Consider the following 7,098-nt stretch of genomic DNA (forward strand, 5'->3'; position numbering starts at 1 on the left):
ACCATATCCAATGTAGTTGAAATTCTTCAATTGCATAACCCAACTTAGACCCCGGCTTCAGCGAAACAACCCTACCAGGAGGAGAGTGTATGCAAGTGCATTTTCAAGCTTTTTCATTATAGTGTTAGTTCAGAACCTTAGTGGGAAAATTTGCACTAGTTTTGATGATTTGTCCTTGTGGCTGTGTTTGATTGCAGTGCAAATTTATTTGTACTAGTACAAATGTATGGGAATGCAAATGAAAAAAAAAAATGCAAATTTTTGTTTAACTTTGTTTTAGGTTTTACTTTATTTTGCTCCATGTCTTAATTTACTTCATTTGTACTACAATCAAACAAAATAAGTTAAAATTTGAAACAAAAATAGGTTATGATTTACATTGAAATCATTTGTACTATCATAATTTTGCATCAGTGCAAATTAATTCTATGAACAACATGTTTTTGAAACTCATTTATGTCTGAGTACAGATATAAAGTAGGCACAACTTTCTCTTTGACAAAGAGAAGTAGGTAAATACAGTTTAGTCTTGAAAAACAAGAATAAAAAAAATAATGCAAATCTAAATCAAATACAAATTTGCTTACATTTCAAAAACTGATGCAAAATTTGCACTAGTTGTAGATACATGTTGATCACCACAACTGCAGTAGCGCAGAAGGTGCTAAATCGATGCCACTGAGACACCCGTAAAGTATTCATGACTCGACACACATTTGCAATGAGCTCAAAAGCTTGCACAGACTTGTGATGAGCTCAAAGCCTGAAATGAGCTTGCGATGAGCTCATGGTCACCACGGACTTACAAAAAACCCAATGCTAGGGCGCCAAAAAGGAATATGAAGTCTCCAGAGATCTGCAATAAACACAAGGCCATCGTGAGCCTATGATGGGCTCAGAGCCATTATGAGTTTATGATGATCTCAAAACCATCGCGAACCTGTGATGATCTCACCACCGTTGTAGGCTAGAGATGAACAAAGAAACACGTGATTTACCGATGCCACTCGTGATGGAAAGCCCATTAAGATTAGAAAAAACACGTGAGATTAATATTGACATCATCCATGCCATGTCAGTTTAAGAGATTTACAAAAGGAAGCAATATTATGAGAATCTTCAAAAGAAAGGAAACCTCGCCATGCAGACATCTCATAAGGCATGTGGCAAAACCCTAGCAGTGTCCCTTGATAACTGACACCGAATCAAAGATTCCCTTTCCTAGTGGGAATAAAACACTTTGGGCTTATTCCTTTTAGGACCTCGGGATCTCTCCCTATAAAAGGAGGCCTAATTCATAATGAGAACAACATTCTGTTAATCATATTCTTTAGCTTACCCTTTGCCCTCAACCTTCCTTCATCTTTCAATGAGACCCCATACGTAACCTTACCACCACACTCACACCAGTATCCAGTTATCTCAATTCTTTATCATGTAGATAGGGCCATAATATCTATTTCACTCCTAAACAAATAATCCTCCTCCTACCTCCATTCTCTTCCATATAAGTAAAGAGAACATTACTTCCTATTTCACTTCTCATAAACAAATAATACAAGGTTAAAGCTAAAGCATAAATAAGCCAAAATTTTTTTTCAGCTTATTTATACTTAAATGCATTTAAACTAATACAAATAAAATTTAGACTACAACCAATCTAAAGCATAAATGAATAAAAGGGCCATTTGCACTCTATGGCAGAACAAGCAAAAAAGCATAGATATTAATATGAAGTAGACGTCTATGAGAACAAACATGCATGTGATGCTGCAAGAGTTCGTGCCAAAAGTTAGGTAAGAGTAAATTTTTTGCTGTTATTAAGGGTAAATTACAAAGACCCCCCGTACTATGGGGTCTGTGACAAAGACCCCCTGTACTTTGTTTTGTGATAAAGACTCCCTTATACTATGATTGTGAGACAAAAACCCCTTCTGTTAGCTTTCTATTAAAATCCACCGTTATAATATTTTTTAGTCCCATACAACCCTTATGATAAAAAAAACACTGTTTATCTTCCCTATCATTGTTCATCTTCCCTAACCTCACAATACACAAATAGAATGGAAAAGGCAGCGACAAGGATGGAGTGCTGGTTTGGTATGTGGAAAACTCCTCCAATCCAAACCAACTAACATTTTGGTTGACGGAATTGGCCTCAGGGTTGCTGTTAATTCACTTCTTAGAGTTTGTTGATGGAATGCCCCTAAAAAGGCAGCAACTTTTTTTCCAAAATGACGAGGCATGTGACATCTGCATACGGTGGCAAGGAATCTAGAACTTTTATCACAGTCTGAACCAATCCATTTCCACGCAGAAAAAACACCAGAAGTGGTTTTGGTACCAACCATCGAGATTTTATTAGCGATCAGAGACCTTTCATAGAGAAATTGAATGACCAGATTGAGAACGACGACGAAGCAGAGGTTGAACTTGAAGCATTTCATCAGATCAGTGACGATGAAGAGAACCCCAGAAACCTCAACTACGGTGGGATTTTGATAAAAAGAGGCATGAGCTTTGTTTTTCTAAAGTCAAATTTTAAGTCTTACAAAGAACTAAAGAAATTAAGAGTGAAAATGCAACGAAACTACAAAAACTAGTAAACGAAGATTTCAAATTAATTACCAAATTCAATTCAAGAGAATTCTCCCTTTCGCCTCCAAATTAGAACCCAAAATCTCAAACGAAAACGTAGAGGAAAAGGCAAAAGGATAATCAAATTACGAAAACAAGCTTAAGAAATTCAACAGATCTCAAGCCTCAGAAGCAAATCACAAAGTCCAAGAATTCAAATTCAAAGAACTCAACCAAAGCTTACGAGTTAGTCAAGAAATAAACTTCAAAGCTTACGAGCTAGTCAAGAAATAAACTTCAAAGCTTACGAGTTAGTCAAGAAATTTTACCTGAACTGTAGCTGGCTGGACTCGAGCATCAGCGGTGACGATCGCAGATGCAGCAATACTTATAGTGTCTATGGTGTTATTGACGCCCATCCAGCTACCCTGGTTCTTAGGACTCTGGTAAAGCCATAACTTCCAGATCAAGAAAGAACTCAATCATGGTAATCCGAATTTCGTACCAAAACCAACAAAAGATAAAAACAGAGAGAGAGAGAGAGGAGAAAAGAAACAAGTAAGGAACATTAATCTATAAAAGAACGAGAAAAGATCAAAGCAATCTCGGTCTTGACTCGTGGATGCCAAACACGCAATAACTTGGATTTGCAATTAACTATTGAGCTAGAAAGCTGATTTACAGAAAAAACCCTTCATTAGACTCTTAATTTCTTGTTGTAGCCTGTAGAGTGTAACTGCGGAATTCACAAAGGTATTCCTGGAAGAAACAACAGTAATTAATAGCAACTCTGAGGCCAATTCCGTCAACCAAATGTTGGCTGGTTTGGGTTGGAGGTGTTTTTCACATACCAAACCAGCATTCCATCCTCGTCGCTGCCTTTTCCATCTTGTTCGTGTATGATAAGGTCAGAGAATAAAGATGAACAGTGTTTTTTTTATTATAAGGGTGATATGGGAATTAAAAATTATTATAAAGGTGGATTTTAAAGAAAAACTAACGAAAGAGGGTCTTTGTCTCATAATTATAGTACAAGGGGTTTTATCGCAAAACAAAGTAAAAAGGGTCTTTATAATTTACCCTTTTATTAAATTAGAGACATGGCGTGATCGCATATTCACATAGAGGACAGATTAAAAAAATCCCACGCTTTTGGCAATGTTCTTATCATGCCCAAACTTTTAAGCTTTAAAAAATCTCGTGTATATAAAGATGGAGGTAAAAGCCGGGATAAGATTGGACAGCTTTTTATGTTCACAAGCTCTCTCGATAATTCTATGTGGGTCGGGCTGATGGCGGGCCGGCACAGCCCAGCACGATAGGGGCCATGTTTGGCACGATAGGTCATTACAGTACTGTGCTATGCCAGGGCACGACATGGGAATCTGGGCCGTGCCAGGCCCAGGCTGTGAAGGGGACTACTGGACTAGGCTCCAAAAGTATGGCCTTGTCAAGCTGTCCGGCCCAACACGGCCTATAGACACAGCATGGCAAGGCATGCGAGCAGCCCGTGACAGCTCCCATGGCTATATTTGCTTTTTTTTGGGGGGTGGGGGTAGATCATGGGGCATAAATTGACTTGAATGCTCCTTAACAACTACTTTAGGAGGGTCAAATAACATATAACCCATAAGATTACCAAAATACCTCTCCCAACAGTCATAAAAGACTAGTTTTGGATTTTTCATCATATCTAATTTTAAAATTTGTATTTTATTTATACCATTAATAAAAAGTTAAAAACAGTTCTTGTTTATTGTGTCTTATTAATGCTTCCATGGCCAATATTTTATTAGTAGAAACTTTTGTACATCTTGAATTTTAAGGATCAAATGACTAGTTTCAATGCCTTACATTTAATGGCGGAGCTAGAATTTTCTTTTGGGGAGGGGGGAATTATATATCTTTTTTTTTTGGCTTATGATAACCAAGAGCTATATTAAGTCATTTACATTATAGAATATTGTTACAAAAACTCAGAAATGCATAAATGATATGGTGAGTGAGAGGACAGCCATATTTTTGGATTATAGGCTCTGTGAAAGAGCTCACCTGACTACTTGTCTCATGGTACATCTTCTTTGCAAAAAACAACAAAACGAGATGGGGAGTAGAGGAGGTAGGATTTGGAGAGAAATAGGGTGGGAGGGTTTAGGTCTATTACAACTTTTTGTAAAGCTAAAAATAAACAGTTTCTTTTAATTTTAGGAGTAAGTGGAGGGGAGTTAGAGAGTTATAGAGCAATCCTTAACATTTTATTGGGACGTTCATGTTTTGGTGGACAAAGGACCTGTTGGGACTGATGGCCTTACCCAAGAGGGGTGAATTGGGTAGAGCTCTAAAACTTTGATTGTGTTGGAATTTAGTTCGAACCTGCAAACTATTAAACAATCAAGCTCAACACCCTTCACCTCAAATTGTATCTAAGCCTTTTCACAAATAATATGCAATCGAAGGTTGAAGGCTGTCAATTAGGTTTAGTAGTTAATTAATCATACTATTGAACACAAGGACCTGCAACTACAGAACAAATAAACAATTATAGTAGCAAGGGCTGTAGGAGTTAGCAATCAACAATAAAGCACAATAGAAAATATAAAGATTGCCAGCAAGAAGATACCAGTTGAAATGTAAGTTAAACAGCTAAGAACTGTAGCCTTCTATCAGGTTAGTGGATCTACAATTAATAAAGCACAATAGAAAATATAAAGATTGCTAGCAAGAAGATACTGGTTGAAATGTAAGTTAAACAGTTAAGAACTGTAGCCTTCTATCAGGTTAGTGGATCTACACTTAATAAAAATTAAGAATAAAGAATATAAGTAACTATAGAAATGTAAAGGAGCTGTTGAAATGTAAATAAGGACAAAGTAAATGGTAGCTGCACTAGTGGTGTGTGCCTTTGCGACTGGAGAAAGAGGACTAACCATAAACAAGTAAGTGGCAGAGAAATGGACCTAGCTACTAAATAAACAATGGGAGAATGACGGTTCTGCATTGGGCCTGTCCCTATTTTTCCGTAAATAATTTTTAAGAAAGTATAAAATCATATTAAAAAAAAATAATAATAATAAATAAACATTGGAGGATTTTGAAAATATAAAGCACCTAATAACGCAAACAGTTCAGATTTCAAAAACTTACTTTTAGCTGAAGGCACTTTAAACCATGAATATTTATTGGATTGCATCCCTCATCATGTTACAAATGATGACAATAATGAATAGTGAGTTACAAATGATGACAATAATGATCTTGGGTGAAACCCTGATGTTAAAGAAATTAAAAGCACACTCTTCCAATTGAATAGTGAGTCGTCTCCTAGGTGGGATGGTTTTGATGGATTTTTCTTTTCGTATTATTGGGATATTATTAGAATGGATGTATGCTCAACTATCAAAAAGATTTTCATGACAAAACCACTACTTAGGTACTACACTTCTATTTTCATTGTTCATATTCCTAAACTTGAGAATCCAAGGCACTTTACTGAGTTTTGTCCTACTAGCTTCTATCGTTTCTTCTAGGGGTGGAAAATAGGTGGGTTGGATTGGGTAAGGGTTGAATACCAATCCACCCATATTGACCCACCAACCCACCATGATCCATCATCAGTCATTGTTAAAGGGTCATAACCCACTCATATTAACCCACTTGACCCTTAACCACCCTAACCCATACTAATCCACCTATCCTCACTTATACATACAAAAATGGGTCAGGACAACACGTATATCCAAAATAATAAATTTTGAGAGAATAATCTCTCTCAAGACTATTACATGACAAAAATGAGTTAGGTCAATTCATATACCAAAAAATGTAAAAAATCTAGATAAATGTAGAAAATGCAAAAAAAAAAACAAAAAACAAAAAGTTGTAGAAAAATACAAAATTACTAAAACAATACGAAAAATACAAAAAATTCAAAACTTTTGCAGAAAAAAATCAGAAAATATGCAAAAAAATACTATAAAATTTGTAGGAAATGCATGAAAAACACAAAAGAAATGCAAAAAATGCAAAACTTTTATAAAAGTGCTTTCGCAAAAGTACTTTTATGAAAGTATTTCTATAAAAGTGCTTTTATAAATGTACTTACGTAAAAGAACTTTTATAAAAGTGTTTTTCGTAAAAGTGCTTTTATAAATGTGTTTTTGTGTAAAAGTACTTTTGTAGTTCTTTTGTAAAAGTAGTTTTATAAAAGTTATTTTATGCTTTCATAAAAGTGTTTTTGTAAAAGTGCTTTAATAAAAGTGCTTTCATGTAAAAGTACTTTTGTAAAATTACTTTCATAAAAGTACTTTTACAAAAGTGTTTTTATGCTTCATAAAAGTGTTTTTGGAAAAGTACTTTCATAAAGTGTTTTTTTTTAATATTTTTATAAAAGTACTTTCATAAAAGTGCTTTTGTGTAAAAGTTCTTTTGTAAAAGTAATTTTCATAAAATTGCTTTTGTAAAAGTGCTTTTGTATAAAATTGCATGTGGACACGAAAGTTAATAAAATCTATTTTATTTCAC

The 7,098-nt window shown here is 35.1% G+C and overlaps 1 long non-coding RNA gene across 1 annotated transcript; it reads right to left on the reverse strand.

The window, feature by feature from the left end:
- Window positions 1–424: 424 nt before the first annotated feature.
- LOC148843601 (uncharacterized) lies at window positions 425–3,481 on the reverse strand. Its single transcript, XR_016103595.1, has 2 exons — window positions 2,907–3,481; window positions 425–856 (listed from the first exon to the last, which is right to left on the reverse strand). It is a non-coding gene; the product is annotated as an uncharacterized LOC148843601 (long non-coding RNA).
- Between the last annotated feature and the right edge of the window lie 3,617 nt (window positions 3,482–7,098).

The sequence above is a fragment of the Nelumbo lutea genome, chromosome 8 (assembly GCF_056320005.1).
Source record: "Nelumbo lutea isolate HS-2025 chromosome 8, American lotus-T2T, whole genome shotgun sequence".
In the NCBI taxonomy this organism is placed as follows: domain Eukaryota; kingdom Viridiplantae; phylum Streptophyta; class Magnoliopsida; order Proteales; family Nelumbonaceae; genus Nelumbo; species Nelumbo lutea.